The sequence below is a fragment of the Phoenix dactylifera genome, chromosome 4 (assembly GCF_051530095.1).
Source record: "Phoenix dactylifera cultivar Ajwa chromosome 4, Ajwa_hap1_PhDact_Kaust_v1.1, whole genome shotgun sequence".
Taxonomy (NCBI): domain Eukaryota; kingdom Viridiplantae; phylum Streptophyta; class Magnoliopsida; order Arecales; family Arecaceae; genus Phoenix; species Phoenix dactylifera.
Window position 1 is genome coordinate 38445704 of NC_143193.1, and position 17209 is coordinate 38462912.

Below are 17209 nucleotides of genomic sequence, written 5' to 3' on the forward strand. Positions count from 1 at the left end.
GCCGGGGCCGTTCTGGCGTATGATTCAATGCGCTGTTCCGCTATGCGGCATGGCACCGCGGGTCTCCGGACTCAGTTTATTTTCGGGGGAAAAAAATTATCCGAAGAGAAAAAGCCAAAAGCCGAAAAATTAAAAATAAATGGTATCAAAAAATAAAAAAGCGGGCAAAAAATAAAAGGGGTGCAACACGAGGACTTCCCAGGGGGTCACCCATCCTAGTACTACTCTCGCCCAAGCACGCTTAACTGCGGAGTTCTGATGGGATCCGGTGCATTAGTGCTGGTATGATCGCACCCATGATATGCCCTTCGAAACTCCCTTTTATGACAAAGCAGCAGACCTCGACGGCACGAGACATTCGCGCTGCCGGGGCCGTTCTGGCGTAGGATTCAACGCGCTGTTCCGCTATGCGGCATGGCACCGCGAGTCTCCGGACTCAGTTTATTTTCGAGGGAAAAAAATTATCCGAAGAGGAAAAGCCAAAAGCCGAAAAATTAAAAATAAATATTATCAAAAAATAAAAAAGCGGGCAAAAAATAAAAGGGGTGCAACACGAGGACTTCCCAGGGGGTCACCCATCCTAGTACTACTCTCGCCCAAGCACGCTTAACTGCGGAGTTCTGATGGGATCCGGTGCATTAGTGCTGGTATGATCGCACCCATGACATGCCCATCGAAACACCCTGTTATGACAAAGCAGCAGACCTCGACGGCCCGAGACATTCGCGCTGCCGGGGCCGTTCTGGCGTAGGATTCAACGCGCTGTTCCGCTATGCGGCATGGCGCCGCCAGTCTCCGGACTCAGTTTATTTTCGGGGGAAAAAAATTATCCGAAGAGGAAAAGCCAAAAGCCGAAAAACTAAAAATAAATGTTATCAAAAAATAAAAAAGCGGGCAAAAAATAAAAGGGGTGCAACACGAGGACTTCCCAGGGGGTCACCCATCCTAGTACTACTCTCGCCCAAGCACGCTTAACTGCGAAGTTCTGATGGGATCCGGTGCATTAGTGCTGGTATGATCGCACCCATGATATGCCCTTCGAAACTCCCTTTTATGACAAAGCAGCAGACCTCGACCGCCCGAGACATTCGCGCGCCGGGGCCGTTCTGGCGTAGGATTCAACGCGCTGGTCCCGCTATGCGGCATGGCACCGCCAGTCTCCGGACTCAGTTTATTGTCGGGGGAAAAAAATTATCCGAAGAGGAAAAGCCAAAAGCCAAAAAATTAAAAATAAATATTATCAAAAAATAAAAAAGCGGGCAAAAAATAAAAAGGGTGCAACACGAGGACTTCTCAGGGGTTCACCCATCCTAGTACTACTCTCGCCCAAGCTCGCTTAACTGCGGAGTTCTGATGGGATCCGGTGCATTAGTGTTGGTATGATCGCACCCAAGACATGCCCTTCGAAACTCCCTTTTATGACAAAGCAGCAGACCTCGACGGCCCGAGACATTCACGCTGCCGGGGCCGTTCTGGCGTAGGATTCAACACGCTGTTCCGCTATGCGGCATGGCACCGCCAGTCTCCGGACTCAGTTTATTGTCGGAGTAAAAAAATTATCCGAAGAGGAAAAGCCAAAAGCCGAAAAATTAAAAATAAATATTATCAAAAAATAAAAAAGCGGGCAAAAAATAAAAGGGGTGCAACACGAGGACTTCCCAGGGGGTCACCCATCCTAGTACTACTCTCGCCCAAGCACGCTTAACTGCGGAGTTCTGATGGGATCCGGTGCATTAGTGCTGGTATGATCGCACCCATGACATGCCCATCGAAACACCCTTTTATGACAAAGCAGCAGACCTCGACGGCCCGAGACATTCGCGCTGCCGGGGCCGTTCTGGCGTAGGATTCAACGCGCTGTTCCGCTATGCGGCATGGCACCGCGAGTCTCCGGACTCAGTTTATTTTCGGGGGAAAAAATTATCCGAAGAGGAAAAGCCAAAAGCCGAAAAATTAAAAATAAATGTTATCAAAAAATAAAAAAGCGGGCAAAAAATAAAAGGGGTGCAATACGAGGACTTCCCAGGGGGTCACCCATCCTAGTACTACTCTCGCCCAAGCACGCTTAACTGCGAAGTTCTGATGGGATCCGGTGCATTAGTGCTGGTATGATCGCATCCATCATATGCCCTTCGAAACTCCCTTTTATGACAAAGCAGCAGACCTCGACCGCCCGAGACATTCGCGCTGCCGGGGCCGTTCTGGCGTAGGATTCAACGCGCTGGTCCCGCTATGCGGCATGGCACCGCCAGTCTCCGGACTCAGTTTATTGTCGGGGGAAAAAAATTATCCGAAGAGGAAAAGCCAAAAGCCAAAAAATTAAAAATAAATATTATCAAAAAATAAAAAAGCGGGCAAAAAATAAAAAGGGTGCAACACGAGGACTTCTCAGGGGTTCACCCATCCTAGTACTACTCTCGCCCAAGCACGCTTAACTGCGGAGTTCTGATGGGATCCGGTGCATTAGTGCTGGTATGATCGCACCCAAGACATGCCCTTCGAAACTCCCTTTTATGACAAAGCAGCAGACCTCGACGGCCCGAGACATTCGCGCTGCCGGGGCCGTTCTGGCGTAGGATTCAACACGCTGTTCCGCTATGCGGCATGGCACCGCCAGTCTCCGGACTCAGTTTATTTTCGGGAGAAAAAAATTATCCGAAGAGGAAAAGACAAAAGCCGAAAAATAAAAAATAAATGTTATCAAAAAATAAAAAAGCGGGCAAAAAATAAAAGGGGTGCAACACGAGGACTTCCCAGGGGGTCACCCATCCTAGTACTACTCTCGCCCAAGCACGCTTAACTGCAGAGTTCTGATGGGATCCGGTGCATTAGTGCTGGTATGATCGCACCCATGACATGCCCTTCGAAACTCCCTTTTATGACAAAGCAGCAGACTTCGACGGCCCGAGACATTCGCGCTGCCGGGGCCGTTCTGGCGTATGATTCAACGCGCTGTTCCACTATGCGGCATGGCACCGCCAGTCTCCGGACTCAGTTTATTTTCGGGGGGAAAAAATTATCCGAAGAGGAAAACCCAAAAGCCAAAAAACTAAAAATAAATATTATCAAAAAATAAAAAAGCTGGCAAAAAATAAAAAGGGTGCAACACGAGGACTTCCCAGGGGTCACCCATCCTAGTACTTCTCTCGCCCAAGCACGCTTAACTGCGGAGTTATGATGGGATCCGGTGCATTAGTGCTGGTATGATCGCACCCATGACATGCCCTTCGAAACTCCCTTTTATGACAAAGCAGCAGACCGCGACGGCACGAGACATTCGCGCTGCCGGGGCCGTTCTGGCGTAGGATTCAACGCGCTGTTCCGCTATGCGGCATGGCACCGCCAGTCTCCGGACTCAGTTTATTTTCGGAAAAAAAAAATTATCCGAAGAGGAAAAGCCAAAAGCCGAAAAATTAAAAATAAATGTTATCAAAAAATAAAAAAGCGGGCAAAAAATAAAAGGGGTGCAACACGAGGACTTCCCAGGGGGTCACCCATCCTAGTACTACTCTCGCCCAAGCACGCTTAACTGCGGAGTTCTGATGGGATCCGGTGCATTAGTGCTGGTATGATCGCACCCATGACATGCCCATCGAAACTCCCTTTTATGACAAAGCAGCAGACCTCGACGGCCCGAGACATTCGCGCCGCCGGGGCCGTTCTGGCGTAGGATTCAACGCGCTGGTCCCGCTATGCGGCATGGCACCGCCAGTCTCCGGACTCAGTTTATTTTCGGGGGAAAAAAATTATCCGAAGAGAAAAAGCCAAAAGCCGAAAAATTAAAAATAAATGGTATCAAAAAATAAAAAAGCGGGCAAAAAATAAAAGGGGTGCAACACTAGGACTTCCCAGGGGGTCACCCATCCTAGTATTACTCTCGCCCAAGCACGCTTAACTGCGGAGTTCTGATGGGATCCGGTGCATTAGTGCTGGTATGATCGCACCCATGATATGCCCTTCGAAACTCCCTTTTATGACAAAGCAGCAGACCTCGACGGCACGAGACATTCGCGCTGCCGGGGCCGTTCTGGCGTAGGATTCAACGCGCTGTTCCGCTATGCGGCATGGCACCGCGAGTCTCCGGACTCAGTTTATTTTCGGGGGAAAAAAATTATCCGAAGAGGAAAAGCCAAAAGCCGAAAAATTAAAAATAAATGTTATCAAAAAATAAAAAAACGGGCAAAAAATAAAAGGGGTGCAACACGAGGATAAATATTATCAAAAAATAAAAAAGCGGGCAAAAAATAAAAGGGGTGCAACACGAGGACTTCCCGGGGGTCACCCATCCTAGTACTACTCTCGCCCAAGCACGCTTAACTGCGGAGTTCTGATGGGATCCGGTGCATTAGTGCTGGTATGATCGCACCCATGACATGCCCATCGAAACACCCTTTTATGACAAAGCAGCAGACCTCGACGGCCCGAGACATTCGCGCTGCCGGGGCCGTTCTGGCGTAGGATTCAACGCGCTGTTCCGCTATGCGGCATGGCACCGCGAGTCTCCGGACTCAGTTTATTTTCGGGGGAAAAAAATTATCCGAAGAGGAAAAGCCAAAAGCCGAAAAATTAAAAATAAATGTTATCAAAAAATAAAAAAGCGGGCAAAAAATAAAAGGGGTGCAACACGAGGACTTCCCAGGGGGTCACCCATCCTAGTACTACTCTCGCCCAAGCACGCTTAACTGCGAAGTTCTGATGGGATCCGGTGCATTAGTGCTGGTATGATCGCACCCATGATATGCCCTTCGAAACTCCCTTTTATGACAAAGCAGCAGACCTCGACCGCCCGAGACATTCGCGCTGCCGGGGCCGTTCTGGCGTAGGATTCAACGCGCTGGTCCCGCTATGCGGCATGGCACCGCCAGTCTCCGGACTCAGTTTATTGTCGGGGGAAAAAAATTATCCGAAGAGGAAAAGCCAAAAGCCAAAAAATTAAAAATAAATATTATCAAAAAATAAAAAAGCGGGCAAAAAATAAAAAGGGTGCAACACGAGGACTTCTCAGGGGTTCACCCATCCTAGTACTACTCTCGCCCAAGCACGCTTAACTGCGGAGTTCTGATGGGATCCGGTGCATTAGTGCTGGTATGATCGCACCCAAGACATGCCCTTCGAAACTCCCTTTTATGACAAAGCAGCAGACCTCGACGGCCCGAGACATTCGCGCTGCCGGGGCCGTTCTGGCGTAGGATTCAACACGCTGTTCCGCTATGCGGCATGGCACCGCCAGTCTCCGGACTCAGTTTATTTTCGGGGGAAAAAAATTATCCGAAGAGGAAAAGACAAAAGCCGAAAAATAAAAAATAAATGTTATCAAAAAATAAAAAAGCGGGCAAAAAATAAAAGGGGTGCAACATGAGGACTTCCCAGGGGGTCACCCATCCTAGTACTACTCTCGCCCAAGCACGCTTAACTGCAGAGTTCTGATGGGATCCGGTGCATTAGTGCTGGTATGATCGCACCCATGACATGCCCTTCGAAACTCCCTTTTATGACAAAGCAGCAGACCTCGACGGCCCGAGATATTCGCGTTGCCGGGGCCGTTCTGGCGTATGATTCAACGCGCTGTTCCACTATGCGGCATGGCACCGCCAGTCTCCGGACTCAGTTTATTTTCGGGGGGAAAAAATTATCCGAAGAGGAAAACCCAAAAGCCAAAAAACTAAAAATAAATATTATCAAAAAATAAAAAAGCGGGCAAAAAATAAAAAGGGTGCAACACGAGGACTTCCCAGGGGTCACCCATCCTAGTACTTCTCTCGCCCAAGCACGCTTAACTGCGGAGTTCTGATGGGATCCGGTGCATTAGTGCTGGTATGATCGCACCCATGATATGCCCTACGAAACTCCCTTTTATGACAAAGCAGCAGACCTCGACGGCCCGAGACATTCGCGCTGCCGGGGCCGTTCTGGCGTAGGATTCAACGCGCTGTTCCGCTATGCGGCATGGCACCGCCAGTCTCCGGACTCAGTTTATTGTCGGGGGAAAAAAATTATCCGAAGAGGAAAAGCCAAAAGCCAAAAAATTAAAAATAAATATTATCAAAAAATAAAAAAGCGGGCAAAAAATAAAAAGGGTGCAACACGAGGACTTCTCAGGGGTTCACCCATCCTAGTACTACTCTCGCCCAAGCACGCTTAACTGCGGAGTTCTGATGGGATCCGGTGCATTAGTGCTGGTATGATCGCACCCAAGACATGCCCTTCGAAACTCCCTTTTATGACAAAGCAGCAGACCTCGACGGCCCGAGACATTCGCGCTGCCGGGGCCGTTCTGGCGTAGGATTCAACACGCTGTTCCGCTATGCGGCATGGCACCGCCAGTCTCCGGACTCAGTTTATTTTCGGGGGAAAAAAATTATCCGAAGAGGAAAAGACAAAAGCCGAAAAATAAAAAATAAATGTTATCAAAAAATAAAAAAGCGGGCAAAAAATAAAAGGGGTGCAACACGAGGACTTCCCAGGGGGTCACCCATCCTAGTACTACTCTCGCCCAAGCACGCTTAACTGCAGAGTTCTGATGGGATCCGGTGCATTAGTGCTGGTATGATCGCACCCAAGACATGCCCTTCGAAACTCCCTTTTATGACAAAGCAGCAGACCTCGACGGCCCGAGACATTCGCGCTGCCGGGGCCGTTCTGGCGTAGGATTCAACACGCTGTTCCGCTATGCGGCATGGCACCGCCAGTCTCCGGACTCAGTTTATTTTCGGGGGAAAAAAATTATCCGAAGAGGAAAAGACAAAAGCCGAAAAATAAAAAATAAATGTTATCAAAAAATAAAAAAGCGGGCAAAAAATAAAAGGGGTGCAACATGAGGACTTCCCAGGGGGTCACCCATCCTAGTACTACTCTCGCCCAAGCACGCTTAACTGCAGAGTTCTGATGGGATCCGGTGCATTAGTGCTGGTATGATCGCACCCATGACATGCCCTTCGAAACTCCCTTTTATGACAAAGCAGCAGACCTCGACGGCCCGAGATATTCGCGTTGCCGGGGCCGTTCTGGCGTATGATTCAACGCGCTGTTCCACTATGCGGCATGGCACCGCCAGTCTCCGGACTCAGTTTATTTTCGGGGGGAAAAAATTATCCGAAGAGGAAAACCCAAAAGCCAAAAAACTAAAAATAAATATTATCAAAAAATAAAAAAGCGGGCAAAAAATAAAAAGGGTGCAACACGAGGACTTCCCAGGGGTCACCCATCCTAGTACTTCTCTCGCCCAAGCACGCTTAACTGCGGAGTTCTGATGGGATCCGGTGCATTAGTGCTGGTATGATCGCACCCATGATATGCCCTACGAAACTCCCTTTTATGACAAAGCAGCAGACCTCGACGGCCCGAGACATTCGCGCTGCCGGGGCCGTTCTGGCGTAGGATTCAACGCGCTGTTCCGCTATGCGGCATGGCACCGCCAGTCTCCGGACTCAGTTTATTGTCGGGGGAAAAAAATTATCCGAAGAGGAAAAGCCAAAAGCCAAAAAATTAAAAATAAATATTATCAAAAAATAAAAAAGCGGGCAAAAAATAAAAAGGGTGCAACACGAGGACTTCTCAGGGGTTCACCCATCCTAGTACTACTCTCGCCCAAGCACGCTTAACTGCGGAGTTCTGATGGGATCCGGTGCATTAGTGCTGGTATGATCGCACCCAAGACATGCCCTTCGAAACTCCCTTTTATGACAAAGCAGCAGACCTCGACGGCCCGAGACATTCGCGCTGCCGGGGCCGTTCTGGCGTAGGATTCAACACGCTGTTCCGCTATGCGGCATGGCACCGCCAGTCTCCGGACTCAGTTTATTTTCGGGGGAAAAAAATTATCCGAAGAGGAAAAGACAAAAGCCGAAAAATAAAAAATAAATGTTATCAAAAAATAAAAAAGCGGGCAAAAAATAAAAGGGGTGCAACACGAGGACTTCCCAGGGGGTCACCCATCCTAGTACTACTCTCGCCCAAGCACGCTTAACTGCAGAGTTCTGATGGGATCCGGTGCATTAGTGCTGGTATGATCGCACCCATGACATGCCCTTCGAAACTCCCTTTTATGACAAAGCAGCAGACCTCGACGGCCCGAGACATTCGCGCTGCCGGGGCCGTTCTGGCGTATGATTCAACGCGCTGTTCCACTATGCGGCATGGCACCGCCAGTCTCCGGACTCAGTTTATTTTCGGGGGGAAAAAATTATCCGAAGAGGAAAACCCAAAAGCCAAAAAACTAAAAATAAATATTATCAAAAAATAAAAAAGCGGGCAAAAAATAAAAAGGGTGCAACACGAGGACTTCCCAGGGGTCACCCATCCTAGTACTTCTCTCGCCCAAGCACGCTTAACTGCGGAGTTCTGATGGGATCCGGTGCATTAGTGCTGGTATGATCGCACCCATGATATGCCCTTCGAAACTCCCTTTTATGACAAAGCAGCAGACCTCGACGGCCCGAGACATTCGCGCTGCCGGGGCCGTTCTGGCGTAGGATTCAACGCGCTGTTCCGCTATGCGGCATGGCACCGCCAGTCTCCGGACTCAGTTTATTTTCGGAAAAAAAAAATTATCCGAAGAGGAAAAGCCAAAAGCCGAAAAATTAAAAATAAATATTATCAAAAAATAAAAAAGCGGGCAAAAAATAAAAGGGGTGCAACACGAGGACTTCCCAGGGGGTCACCCAACCTAGTACTACTCTCGCCCAAGCACGCTTAACTGCGGAGTTCTAATGGGATCCGGTGCATTAGTGCTGGTATGATCGCACCCATGACATGCCTATCGAAACACCCTTTTATGACAAAGCAGCAGACCTCGACGGCCCGAGACATTCGCGCTGCCGGGGCCGTTCTGGCGTAGGATTCAACGCGCTGTTCCGCTATGCGGCATGGCACCGCGGGTCTCCGGACTCAGTTTATTTTCGGGGGAAAAAAATTATCCGAAGAGGAAAAGCCAAAAGCCGAAAAATTAAAAATAAATGTTATCAAAAAATAAAAAAGCGGGCAAAAAATAAAAGGGGTGCAACACGAGGACTTCCCAGGGGGTCACCCATCCTAGTACTACTCTCGCCCAAGCACGCTTAACTACGGAGTTCTGATGGGATCCGGTGCATTAGTGCTGGTATGATCGCACCAATGATATGCCCTTCGAAACTCCCTTTTATGACAAAGCAGCAGACCTCGACGGCACGAGACATTCGCGCTGCCGGGGCCGTTCTGGCGTAGGATTCAACGCGCTGTTCCGCTATGCGGCATGGCACCGCGAGTCTCCGGACTCAGTTTATTTTCGAGGGAAAAAAATTATCCGAAGAGGAAAAGCCAAAAGCCAAAAAATTAAAAATAAATATTATCAAAAAATAAAAAAACGGGCAAAAAATAAAAGGGGTGCAACACGAGGACTTCCCAGGGGGTCACCCATCCTAGTACTACTCTCGCCCAAGCACGCTTAACTGCGGAGTTATGATGGGATCCGGTGCATTAGTGCTGGTATGATCGCACCCATGACATGCCCTTCGAAACTCCCCTTTATGACAAAGCAGCAGACCGCGACGGCACGAGACATTCGCGCTGCCGGGGCCGTTCTGGCGTATGATTCAACGCGCTGTTCCGCTATGCGGCATGGCACCGCCAGTCTCCGGACTCAGTTTATTTTCGGGAAAAAAAAATTATCCGAAGAGGAAAGGCCAAAAGCCGAAAAATTAAAAATAAATATTATCAAAAAATAAAAAAGCGGGCAAAAAATAAAAAGGGTGCAACACGAGGACTTCCCAGGGGGTCACCCATCCTAGTACTACTCTCGCCCAAGCACGCTTAACTGCGAAGTTCTGATGGGATCCGGTGCATTAGTGCTGGTATGATCGCACCCATGACATGCCCTTCGAAACTCCCTTTTATGACAAAGCAGCAGACCTCGACGGCCCGAGACATTCGCGCCGCCGGGGCCGTTCTGGCGTAGGATTCAACGCGCTGCTCCCGCTATGCGGCATGGCACCGCTAGTCTCCGGACTCAGTTTATTTTCGGGGGAAAAAAATTATCCGAAGAGAAAAAGCCAAAAGCCGAAAAATTAAAAATATATATTATGAAAAAATAAAAAAGCGGGCAAAAAATAAAAGGGGTGCAACACGAGGACTTCCCAGGGGGCCACCCATCCTAGTACTACTCTCGCCCAAGCACGCTTAACTGCGGAGTTCTGATGGGATCCGGTGCATTAGTGCTGGTATGATCGCACCCATGACTTGCCCATCGAAACTCCCTTTTATGACAAAGTAGCAGACCTCGACGGCCCGAGACATTCGCGCCGCCGGGGCCGTTCTGGCGTAGGATTCAACGCGCTGGTCCCGCTATGCGGCATGGCACCGCCAGTCTCCGGACTCAGTTTATTTTCGGGGGAAAAAAATTATCCGAAGAGGAAAAGCCAAAAGCCGAAAAATTAAAAATAAATATTATGAAAAAATAAAAAAGCGGGCAAAAAATAAAAGGGGTGCAACACGAGGACTTCCCAGGGGGTCACCCATCCTAGTACTACTCTCGCCCAAGCCCGCTTAACTGCGGAGTTCTGATGGGATCCGGTGCATTAGTGCTGGTATGATTGCACCCATGACATGCCCTTCGAAACTCCCTTTTATGACAAAGCAGCAGACCTCGACGGCCCGAGACATTCGCGCCGCCGGGGCCGTTCTGGCGTAGGATTCAACGCGCTGCTCCCGCTATGCGGCATGGCACCGCTAGTCTCCGGACTCAGTTTATTTTCGGGGGAAAAAAATTATCCGAAGAGAAAAAGCCAAAAGCTGAAAAATTAAAAATAAATATTATCAAAAAATAAAAAAGCGGGCAAAAAATAAAAGGGGTGCAACACGAGGACTTCCCGGGGGTCACCCATCCTAGTACTAATCTCGCCCAAGCACGCTTAACTGCGGAGTTCTGATGGGATCCGGTGCATTAGTGCTGGTATGATCGCACCCATGACATGCCCATCGAAACTCCCTTTTATGACAAAGCAGCAGACCTCGACGGCCCGAGACATTCGCGCCGCCGGGGCCGTTCTGGCGTTGGATTCAACGCGCTGGTCCCGCTATGCGGCATGGCACCGCCAGTCTCCGGACTCAGTTTATTTTCGGGGGAAAAAAATTATCCGAAGAGAAAAAGCCAAAAGCCGAAAAATTAAAAATAAATATTATCAAAAAATAAAAAAGCGGGCAAAAAATAAAAGGGGTGCAACACGAGGACTTCCCAGGGGGCCACCCATCCTAGTACTACTCTCGCCCAAGCACGCTTAACTGCGGAGTTCTGATGGGATCCGGTGCATTTGTGCTGGTATGATCGCACCCATGTCTTGCCCATCGAAACTCCCTTTTATGACAAAGCAGCAGACCTCGACGGCCCGAGACATTCGCGCCGCCGGGGCCGTTCTGGCGTAGGATTCAACGCGCTGGTCCCGATATGCGGCATGGCACCGCCAGTCTCCGGACTCAGTTTATTTTCGGGGGAAAAAAATTATCCGAAGAGAAAAAGCCAAAAGCTGAAAAATTAGAAATAAATATTATCAAAAAATAAAAAAGCGGGCAAAAAATAAGAGGGGTGCAACACGAGGACTTCCCAGGGGGCCACCCATCCTAGTACTACTCTCGCCCAAGCACGCTTAACTGCGGAGTTCTGATGGGATCCGGTGCATTAGTGCTGGTAAGATCGCACCCATGACTTGCCCATCGAAACTCCCTTTTATGACAAAGCAGCAGACCTCGACGGCCTGAGACATTCGCGCCGCCGGGGCTGTTCTGGCGTAGGATTCAACGCGCTGGTCCCGCTATGCGGCATGGCACCGCCAGACTCCGGACTCAGTTTATTTTCGGGGGAAAAAAATTATCCGAAGAGGAAAAGCCAAAAGCCGAAAAATTAAAAATAAATATTATGAAAAAAATAAAAAAGCGGGCAAAAAATAAAAGGGGTGCAACACGAGGACTTCCCAGGGGGTCACCCATCCTAGTACTACTCTCGCCCAAGCCCGCTTAACTGCGGAGTTCTGATGGGATCCGGTGCATTAGTGCTGGTATGATCGCACCCATGACATGCCCTTCGAAACTCCCTTTTATGACAAAGCAGCAGACCTCGACGGCCCGAGACATTCGCGCCGCCGGGGCCGTTCTGGCGTAGGATTCAACGCGCTGCTCCCGCTATGCGGCATGGCACCGCTAGTCTCCGGACTCAGTTTATTTTCGGGGGAAAAAAATTATCCGAAGAGAAAAAGCCAAAAGCTGAAAAATTAAAAATAAATATTATCAAAAAATAAAAAAGCGGGCAAAAAATAAAAGGGGTGCAACACGAGGACTTCCCGGGGGTCACCCATCCTAGTACTAATCTCGCCCAAGCACGCTTAACTGCGGAGTTCTGATGGCATCCGGTGCATTAGTGCTGGTATGATCGCACCCATGACATGCCCATCGAAACTCCCTTTTATGACAAAGCAGCAGACCTCGACGGCCCGAGACATTCGCGCCGCCGGGGCCGTTCTGGCGTTGGATTCAACGCGCTGGTCTCGCTATGCGGCATGGCACCGCCAGTCTCCGGATTCAGTTTATTTTCGGGGGAAAAAAATTATCCGAAGAGAAAAAGCCAAAAGCCGAAAAATTAAAAATAAATATTATCAAAAAATAAAAAAGCGGGCAAAAAATAAAAGGGGTGCAACACGAGGACTTCCCAGGGGGCCACCCATCCTAGTACTACTCTCGCCCAAGCACGCTTAACTGCGGAGTTCTGATGGGATCCGGTGCATTAGTGCTGGTATGATCGCACCCATGACTTGCCCATCGAAACTCCCTTTTATGACAAAGCAGCAGACCTCGACGGCCCGAGACATTCGCGCCGCCGGGGCCGTTCTGGCGTAGGATTCAACGCGCTGGTCCCGATATGCGGCATGGCACCGCCAGTCTCCGGACTCAGTTTATTTTCGGGGGAAAAAAATTATCCGAAGAGAAAAAGCCAAAAGCTGAAAAATTAGAAATAAATATCATCAAAAAATAAAAAAGCGGGCAAAAAATAAAAGGGGTGCAACACGAGGACTTCCCAGGGGGCCACCCATCCTAGTACTACTCTCGCCCAAGCACGCTTAACTGCGGAGTTCTGATGGGATCCGGTGCATTAGTGCTGGTAAGATCGCACCCATGACTTGCCCATCGAAACTCCCTTTTATGACAAAGCAGCAGACCTCGACGGCCTGAGACATTCGCGCCGCCGGGGCTGTTCTGGCGTAGGATTCAACGCGCTGGTCCCGCTATGCGGCATGGCACCGCCAGACTCCGGACTCAGTTTATTTTCGGGGGAAAAAAATTATCCGAAGAGGAAAAGCCAAAAGCCGAAAAATTAAAAATAAATATTATGAAAAAAATAAAAAAGCGGGCAAAAAATAAAAGGGGTGCAACACGAGGACTTCCCAGGGGGTCACCTATCCTAGTACTACTCTCGCCCAAGCCCGCTTAACTGCGGAGTTCTGATGGGATCCGGTGCATTAGTGCTGGTATGATCGCACCCATGACATGCCCTTCGAAACTCCCTTTTATGACAAAGCAGCAGACCTCGACGGCCCGAGACATTCGCGCCGCCGGGGCCGTTCTGGCGTAGGATTCAATGCGCTTCTCCCGCTATGCGGCATGGCTCCGCCAGTCTCCGGACTCAGTTTATTTTCGGGGAAAAAAAATTATCCGAAGAGAAAAAGCCAAAACCCGAAAAATTAAAAATAAATATTATCAAAAAATAAAAAAGCGGGCAAAAAATAAAAGGGGTGCAACACGAGGACTTCCCGGGGGTCACCCATCCTAGTACTAATCTCGCCCAAGCACGCATAACTGCGGAGTTCTGATGGGATCCGGTGCATTAGTGCTGGTATGATCGCACCCATGACATGCCCATCGAAACTCCCTTTTATGACAAAGCAGCAGACCTCGACGGCCCGAGACATTCGCGCCGCCGGGGCCGTTCTGGCGTAGGATTCAGCGCGCTGGTCCCGCTATGCGGCATGGCACCGCCAGTCTCCGGACTCAGTTTATTTTCGGGGGAAAAAAATTTTCCGAAGAGAAAAAGCCAAAAGCCGAAAAATTAAAAATAAATATTATCAAAAAATAAAAAAGCAGGCAAAAAATAAAAGGGGTGCAACACGAGGACTTCCCAGGGGGCCACCCATCCTAGTACTACTCTCGCCCAAGCACGCTTAACTGCGGAGTTCTGATGGGATCCGGTGCATTAGTGCTGGTATGATCGCACCCATGACTTGCCCATCGAAACTCCCTTTTATGACAAAGCAGCAGACCTCGACGGCCCGAGACATTCGCGCCGCCGGGGCCGTTTTGGCGTAGGATTCAACGCGCTGGTCCCGCTATGCGGCATGGCACCGCCAGTCTCCGGACTCAGTTTATTTTCGGGGGAAAAAAATTATCCGAAGAGGAAAAGCCAAAAGCCGAAAAATTAAAAATAAATATTATGAAAAAATAATAAAGCGGGCAAAAAATAAAAGGGGTGCAACACGAGGACTTCCCAGGGGGTCACCCATCCTAGTACTACTCTCGCCCAAGCCCGCTTAACTGCGGAGTTCTGATGGGATCCGGTGCATTAGTGCTGGTATGATCGCACCCATGACATGCCCTTCGAAACTCCCTTTTATGACAAAGCAGCAGACCTCGACGGCCCGAGACATTCGCCCCGCCGGGGCCGTTCTGGCGTAGGATTCAACGCGCTGCTCCCGCTATGCGGCATGGCACCGCCAGTCTCCGGACTCAGTTTATTTTCGGGGGAAAAAAATTAACCGAAGAGAAAAAGCCAAAAGCTGAAAAATTAAAAATAAATATAATCAAAAAATAAAAAAGCGGGCAAAAAATAAAAGAGGTGCAACACGAGGACTTCCCGGGGGTCACCCATCCTAGTACTAATCTCGCCCAAGCACGCTTAACTGCGGAGTTCTGATGGGATCCGGTGCATTAGTGCTGGTATGATCGCACCCATGACATGCCCATCGAAACTCCCTTTTATGACAAAGCAGCAGACCTCGACGGCCCGAGACATTCGCGCCGCCGGGGCCGTTCTGGCGTAGGATTCAACGCGCTGGTCCCGCTATACGGCATGGCACCGCCAGTCTCCGGACTCAGTTTATTTTCGGGGAAAAAAAATTATCCGAAGAGAAAAAGCCAAAAGCCGAAAAATTAAAAATAAATATTATCAAAAAATAAAAAAGCGGGCAAAAAATAAAAGGGGTGCAACACGAGGACTTCCCAGGGGGCCACCCATCGTAGTACTACTCTCGCCCAAGCACGCTTAACTGCGGAGTTCTGATGGGATCCGGTGCATTAGTGCTGGTATGATCGCACCCATGACTTGCCCATCGAAACTCCCTTTTATGACAAAGCAGCAGACCTCGACGGCCCGAGACATTCGCGCCGCCGGGGCCGTTCTGGCGTAGGATTCAACGCGCTGGTCCCGCTATGCGGCATGGCACCGCCAGTCTCCGGACTCAGTTTATTTTCGGGGGAAAAAATTATCCGAAGAGGAAAAGCCGAAAAATTAAAAATAAATATTATGAAAAAATAAAAAAGTGGGCAAAAAATAAAAGGGGTGCAACACGAGGACTTCCCAGGGGGTCACCCATCCTAGTACTACTCTCGCCCAAGCCCGCTTAACTGCGGAGTTCTGATGGGATCCGGTGCATTAGTGCTGGTATGATCGCACCCATGACATGCCCTTCGAAACTCCCTTTTATGACAAAGCAGCAGACCTCGACGGCCCGAGACATTCGCGCCGCCGGGGCCGTTCTGGCGTAGGATTCAACGCGCTGCTCCCGCTATGCGGCATGGCACCGCCAGTCTCCGGACTCAGTTTATTTTCGGGGGAAAAAAATTATCCGAAGAGAAAAAGCCAAAAGCCGAAAAATTAAAAATAAATATTATCAAAAAATAAAAAAGCGGGCAAAAAATAAAATGGGTGCAACACGAGGACTTCCCGGGGGTCACCCATCCTAGTACTAATCTCGCCCAAGCACGCTTAACTGCGGAGTTCTGATGGGATCCGGTGCATTAGTGCTGGTATGATCGCACCCATGACATGCCCATCGAAACTCCCTTTTATGACAAAGCAGCAGACCTCGACGGCCCGAGACATTCGCGCCGCCGGGGCCGTTCTGGCGTAGGATTCAACGCGCTGGTCCCGCTATGCGGCATGGCACCGCCAGTCTCCGGACTCAGTTTATTTTCGGGGGAAAAAATTATCCGAAGAGGAAAAGCCGAAAAATTAAAAATAAATATTATGAAAAAATAAAAAAGTGGGCAAAAAATAAAAGGGGTGCAACACGAGGACTTCCCAGGGGGTCACCCATCCTAGTACTACTCTCGCCCAAGCCCGCTTAACTGCGGAGTTCTGATGGGATCCGGTGCATTAGTGCTGGTATGATCGCACCCATGACATGCCCTTCGAAACTCCCTTTTATGACAAAGCAGCAGACCTCGACGGCCCGAGACATTCGCGCCGCCGGGGCCGTTCTGGCGTAGGATTCAACGCGCTGCTCCCGCTATGCGGCATGGCACCGCCAGTCTCCGGACTCAGTTTATTTTCGGGGGAAAAAAATTATCCGAAGAGAAAAAGCCAAAAGCCGAAAAATTAAAAATAAATATTATCAAAAAATAAAAAAGCGGGCAAAAAATAAAATGGGTGCAACACGAGGACTTCCCGGGGGTCACCCATCCTAGTACTAATCTCGCCCAAGCACGCTTAACTGCGGAGTTCTGATGGGATCCGGTGCATTAGTGCTGGTATGATCGCACCCATGACATGCCCATCGAAACTCCCTTTTATGACAAAGCAGCAGACCTCGACGGCCCGAGACATTCGCGCCGCCGGGGCCGTTCTGGCGTAGGATTCAACGCGCTGGTCCCGCTATGCGGCATGGCACCGCCAGTCTCCGGACTCAGTTTATTTTCGGGGGAAAAAAATTATCCGAAGAGGAAAAGCCAAAAGCCGAAAAATTAAAAATAAATATTATGAAAAAATAAAAAAGCGGGCAAAAAATAATAGGGGTGCAACACGAGGACTTCCCAGGGGGTCACCTATCCCAGTACTACTCTCGCCCAAGCCCGCTTAACTGCGGAGTTCTGATGGGATCCGGTGCATTAGTGCTGGTATGATCGCACCCATGACATGCCCTTCGAAACTCCCTTTTATGACAAAGCAGCAGACCTCGACGGCCCGAGACATTCGCGC

General features: G+C 49.5%; 45 non-coding genes and 2 pseudogenes across 45 annotated transcripts; all 47 read right to left on the bottom strand.

The window, feature by feature from the left end:
- Nucleotides 1–177: 177 nt before the first annotated feature.
- Nucleotides 178–296, bottom strand: LOC149765562 (5S ribosomal RNA). The gene has a single exon (XR_016411397.1). It is a non-coding gene; the product is annotated as a 5S ribosomal RNA (ribosomal RNA).
- Nucleotides 297–542: 246 nt separating this feature from the next.
- LOC149765563 (5S ribosomal RNA) lies at nucleotides 543–661 on the bottom strand. Its single transcript, XR_016411398.1, has one exon. It is a non-coding gene; the product is annotated as a 5S ribosomal RNA (ribosomal RNA).
- A 246-nt stretch (nucleotides 662–907) lies between these two features.
- LOC149765564 (5S ribosomal RNA) lies at nucleotides 908–1026 on the bottom strand. The gene has a single exon (XR_016402312.1). It is a non-coding gene; the product is annotated as a 5S ribosomal RNA (ribosomal RNA).
- A 246-nt stretch (nucleotides 1027–1272) lies between these two features.
- Nucleotides 1273–1391, bottom strand: LOC149765565 (5S ribosomal RNA; annotated as a pseudogene).
- Nucleotides 1392–1637: 246 nt separating this feature from the next.
- LOC149765566 (5S ribosomal RNA) lies at nucleotides 1638–1756 on the bottom strand. Its single transcript, XR_016411399.1, has one exon. It is a non-coding gene; the product is annotated as a 5S ribosomal RNA (ribosomal RNA).
- A 245-nt stretch (nucleotides 1757–2001) lies between these two features.
- On the bottom strand, nucleotides 2002–2120 carry LOC149765567 (5S ribosomal RNA). The gene has a single exon (XR_016404936.1). It is a non-coding gene; the product is annotated as a 5S ribosomal RNA (ribosomal RNA).
- A 247-nt stretch (nucleotides 2121–2367) lies between these two features.
- Nucleotides 2368–2486, bottom strand: LOC149765568 (5S ribosomal RNA). The gene has a single exon (XR_016405451.1). It is a non-coding gene; the product is annotated as a 5S ribosomal RNA (ribosomal RNA).
- Nucleotides 2487–2732: 246 nt separating this feature from the next.
- On the bottom strand, nucleotides 2733–2851 carry LOC149765569 (5S ribosomal RNA). Its single transcript, XR_016401486.1, has one exon. It is a non-coding gene; the product is annotated as a 5S ribosomal RNA (ribosomal RNA).
- Nucleotides 2852–3097: 246 nt separating this feature from the next.
- LOC149765570 (5S ribosomal RNA) lies at nucleotides 3098–3215 on the bottom strand. The gene has a single exon (XR_016409010.1). It is a non-coding gene; the product is annotated as a 5S ribosomal RNA (ribosomal RNA).
- A 246-nt stretch (nucleotides 3216–3461) lies between these two features.
- Nucleotides 3462–3580, bottom strand: LOC149765571 (5S ribosomal RNA). Its single transcript, XR_016411400.1, has one exon. It is a non-coding gene; the product is annotated as a 5S ribosomal RNA (ribosomal RNA).
- A 247-nt stretch (nucleotides 3581–3827) lies between these two features.
- On the bottom strand, nucleotides 3828–3946 carry LOC149765572 (5S ribosomal RNA). The gene has a single exon (XR_016406452.1). It is a non-coding gene; the product is annotated as a 5S ribosomal RNA (ribosomal RNA).
- A 304-nt stretch (nucleotides 3947–4250) lies between these two features.
- Nucleotides 4251–4368, bottom strand: LOC149765573 (5S ribosomal RNA). Its single transcript, XR_016404508.1, has one exon. It is a non-coding gene; the product is annotated as a 5S ribosomal RNA (ribosomal RNA).
- Nucleotides 4369–4614: 246 nt separating this feature from the next.
- On the bottom strand, nucleotides 4615–4733 carry LOC149765574 (5S ribosomal RNA). Its single transcript, XR_016402313.1, has one exon. It is a non-coding gene; the product is annotated as a 5S ribosomal RNA (ribosomal RNA).
- Nucleotides 4734–4980: 247 nt separating this feature from the next.
- On the bottom strand, nucleotides 4981–5099 carry LOC149765575 (5S ribosomal RNA). Its single transcript, XR_016405452.1, has one exon. It is a non-coding gene; the product is annotated as a 5S ribosomal RNA (ribosomal RNA).
- Nucleotides 5100–5345: 246 nt separating this feature from the next.
- Nucleotides 5346–5464, bottom strand: LOC149765576 (5S ribosomal RNA). The gene has a single exon (XR_016406197.1). It is a non-coding gene; the product is annotated as a 5S ribosomal RNA (ribosomal RNA).
- Nucleotides 5465–5710: 246 nt separating this feature from the next.
- On the bottom strand, nucleotides 5711–5828 carry LOC149765577 (5S ribosomal RNA). The gene has a single exon (XR_016404549.1). It is a non-coding gene; the product is annotated as a 5S ribosomal RNA (ribosomal RNA).
- A 246-nt stretch (nucleotides 5829–6074) lies between these two features.
- On the bottom strand, nucleotides 6075–6193 carry LOC149765578 (5S ribosomal RNA). The gene has a single exon (XR_016405453.1). It is a non-coding gene; the product is annotated as a 5S ribosomal RNA (ribosomal RNA).
- A 246-nt stretch (nucleotides 6194–6439) lies between these two features.
- Nucleotides 6440–6558, bottom strand: LOC149765579 (5S ribosomal RNA). The gene has a single exon (XR_016401487.1). It is a non-coding gene; the product is annotated as a 5S ribosomal RNA (ribosomal RNA).
- A 246-nt stretch (nucleotides 6559–6804) lies between these two features.
- Nucleotides 6805–6923, bottom strand: LOC149765580 (5S ribosomal RNA). Its single transcript, XR_016406198.1, has one exon. It is a non-coding gene; the product is annotated as a 5S ribosomal RNA (ribosomal RNA).
- Nucleotides 6924–7169: 246 nt separating this feature from the next.
- LOC149765581 (5S ribosomal RNA) lies at nucleotides 7170–7287 on the bottom strand. The gene has a single exon (XR_016404550.1). It is a non-coding gene; the product is annotated as a 5S ribosomal RNA (ribosomal RNA).
- Nucleotides 7288–7533: 246 nt separating this feature from the next.
- LOC149765582 (5S ribosomal RNA) lies at nucleotides 7534–7652 on the bottom strand. Its single transcript, XR_016405454.1, has one exon. It is a non-coding gene; the product is annotated as a 5S ribosomal RNA (ribosomal RNA).
- A 246-nt stretch (nucleotides 7653–7898) lies between these two features.
- LOC149765583 (5S ribosomal RNA) lies at nucleotides 7899–8017 on the bottom strand. Its single transcript, XR_016401488.1, has one exon. It is a non-coding gene; the product is annotated as a 5S ribosomal RNA (ribosomal RNA).
- A 246-nt stretch (nucleotides 8018–8263) lies between these two features.
- Nucleotides 8264–8381, bottom strand: LOC149765584 (5S ribosomal RNA). The gene has a single exon (XR_016404551.1). It is a non-coding gene; the product is annotated as a 5S ribosomal RNA (ribosomal RNA).
- A 246-nt stretch (nucleotides 8382–8627) lies between these two features.
- On the bottom strand, nucleotides 8628–8746 carry LOC149765585 (5S ribosomal RNA). Its single transcript, XR_016400910.1, has one exon. It is a non-coding gene; the product is annotated as a 5S ribosomal RNA (ribosomal RNA).
- Nucleotides 8747–8992: 246 nt separating this feature from the next.
- On the bottom strand, nucleotides 8993–9111 carry LOC149765586 (5S ribosomal RNA). The gene has a single exon (XR_016402054.1). It is a non-coding gene; the product is annotated as a 5S ribosomal RNA (ribosomal RNA).
- A 246-nt stretch (nucleotides 9112–9357) lies between these two features.
- Nucleotides 9358–9476, bottom strand: LOC149765587 (5S ribosomal RNA). Its single transcript, XR_016405988.1, has one exon. It is a non-coding gene; the product is annotated as a 5S ribosomal RNA (ribosomal RNA).
- Nucleotides 9477–9722: 246 nt separating this feature from the next.
- LOC149765588 (5S ribosomal RNA) lies at nucleotides 9723–9841 on the bottom strand. The gene has a single exon (XR_016402570.1). It is a non-coding gene; the product is annotated as a 5S ribosomal RNA (ribosomal RNA).
- A 247-nt stretch (nucleotides 9842–10088) lies between these two features.
- LOC149765589 (5S ribosomal RNA) lies at nucleotides 10089–10207 on the bottom strand. Its single transcript, XR_016401240.1, has one exon. It is a non-coding gene; the product is annotated as a 5S ribosomal RNA (ribosomal RNA).
- A 247-nt stretch (nucleotides 10208–10454) lies between these two features.
- LOC149765590 (5S ribosomal RNA) lies at nucleotides 10455–10573 on the bottom strand. Its single transcript, XR_016403596.1, has one exon. It is a non-coding gene; the product is annotated as a 5S ribosomal RNA (ribosomal RNA).
- A 247-nt stretch (nucleotides 10574–10820) lies between these two features.
- Nucleotides 10821–10938, bottom strand: LOC149765591 (5S ribosomal RNA). The gene has a single exon (XR_016404960.1). It is a non-coding gene; the product is annotated as a 5S ribosomal RNA (ribosomal RNA).
- A 247-nt stretch (nucleotides 10939–11185) lies between these two features.
- LOC149765592 (5S ribosomal RNA) lies at nucleotides 11186–11304 on the bottom strand. The gene has a single exon (XR_016402716.1). It is a non-coding gene; the product is annotated as a 5S ribosomal RNA (ribosomal RNA).
- A 247-nt stretch (nucleotides 11305–11551) lies between these two features.
- LOC149765593 (5S ribosomal RNA) lies at nucleotides 11552–11670 on the bottom strand. Its single transcript, XR_016404552.1, has one exon. It is a non-coding gene; the product is annotated as a 5S ribosomal RNA (ribosomal RNA).
- A 248-nt stretch (nucleotides 11671–11918) lies between these two features.
- LOC149765594 (5S ribosomal RNA) lies at nucleotides 11919–12037 on the bottom strand. The gene has a single exon (XR_016402828.1). It is a non-coding gene; the product is annotated as a 5S ribosomal RNA (ribosomal RNA).
- A 247-nt stretch (nucleotides 12038–12284) lies between these two features.
- Nucleotides 12285–12402, bottom strand: LOC149765595 (5S ribosomal RNA; annotated as a pseudogene).
- A 247-nt stretch (nucleotides 12403–12649) lies between these two features.
- Nucleotides 12650–12768, bottom strand: LOC149765596 (5S ribosomal RNA). Its single transcript, XR_016401241.1, has one exon. It is a non-coding gene; the product is annotated as a 5S ribosomal RNA (ribosomal RNA).
- A 247-nt stretch (nucleotides 12769–13015) lies between these two features.
- LOC149765597 (5S ribosomal RNA) lies at nucleotides 13016–13134 on the bottom strand. Its single transcript, XR_016404553.1, has one exon. It is a non-coding gene; the product is annotated as a 5S ribosomal RNA (ribosomal RNA).
- Nucleotides 13135–13382: 248 nt separating this feature from the next.
- Nucleotides 13383–13501, bottom strand: LOC149765598 (5S ribosomal RNA). Its single transcript, XR_016406809.1, has one exon. It is a non-coding gene; the product is annotated as a 5S ribosomal RNA (ribosomal RNA).
- A 247-nt stretch (nucleotides 13502–13748) lies between these two features.
- LOC149765599 (5S ribosomal RNA) lies at nucleotides 13749–13866 on the bottom strand. Its single transcript, XR_016408135.1, has one exon. It is a non-coding gene; the product is annotated as a 5S ribosomal RNA (ribosomal RNA).
- A 247-nt stretch (nucleotides 13867–14113) lies between these two features.
- LOC149765600 (5S ribosomal RNA) lies at nucleotides 14114–14232 on the bottom strand. Its single transcript, XR_016401242.1, has one exon. It is a non-coding gene; the product is annotated as a 5S ribosomal RNA (ribosomal RNA).
- Nucleotides 14233–14479: 247 nt separating this feature from the next.
- Nucleotides 14480–14598, bottom strand: LOC149765601 (5S ribosomal RNA). The gene has a single exon (XR_016402829.1). It is a non-coding gene; the product is annotated as a 5S ribosomal RNA (ribosomal RNA).
- A 247-nt stretch (nucleotides 14599–14845) lies between these two features.
- Nucleotides 14846–14963, bottom strand: LOC149765602 (5S ribosomal RNA). Its single transcript, XR_016406380.1, has one exon. It is a non-coding gene; the product is annotated as a 5S ribosomal RNA (ribosomal RNA).
- Nucleotides 14964–15210: 247 nt separating this feature from the next.
- LOC149765603 (5S ribosomal RNA) lies at nucleotides 15211–15329 on the bottom strand. Its single transcript, XR_016401755.1, has one exon. It is a non-coding gene; the product is annotated as a 5S ribosomal RNA (ribosomal RNA).
- Nucleotides 15330–15568: 239 nt separating this feature from the next.
- Nucleotides 15569–15687, bottom strand: LOC149765604 (5S ribosomal RNA). The gene has a single exon (XR_016402830.1). It is a non-coding gene; the product is annotated as a 5S ribosomal RNA (ribosomal RNA).
- Nucleotides 15688–15934: 247 nt separating this feature from the next.
- Nucleotides 15935–16052, bottom strand: LOC149765605 (5S ribosomal RNA). Its single transcript, XR_016405529.1, has one exon. It is a non-coding gene; the product is annotated as a 5S ribosomal RNA (ribosomal RNA).
- A 239-nt stretch (nucleotides 16053–16291) lies between these two features.
- Nucleotides 16292–16410, bottom strand: LOC149765606 (5S ribosomal RNA). The gene has a single exon (XR_016402831.1). It is a non-coding gene; the product is annotated as a 5S ribosomal RNA (ribosomal RNA).
- A 247-nt stretch (nucleotides 16411–16657) lies between these two features.
- LOC149765607 (5S ribosomal RNA) lies at nucleotides 16658–16775 on the bottom strand. Its single transcript, XR_016405530.1, has one exon. It is a non-coding gene; the product is annotated as a 5S ribosomal RNA (ribosomal RNA).
- A 247-nt stretch (nucleotides 16776–17022) lies between these two features.
- On the bottom strand, nucleotides 17023–17141 carry LOC149765608 (5S ribosomal RNA). Its single transcript, XR_016406466.1, has one exon. It is a non-coding gene; the product is annotated as a 5S ribosomal RNA (ribosomal RNA).
- Between the last annotated feature and the right edge of the window lie 68 nt (nucleotides 17142–17209).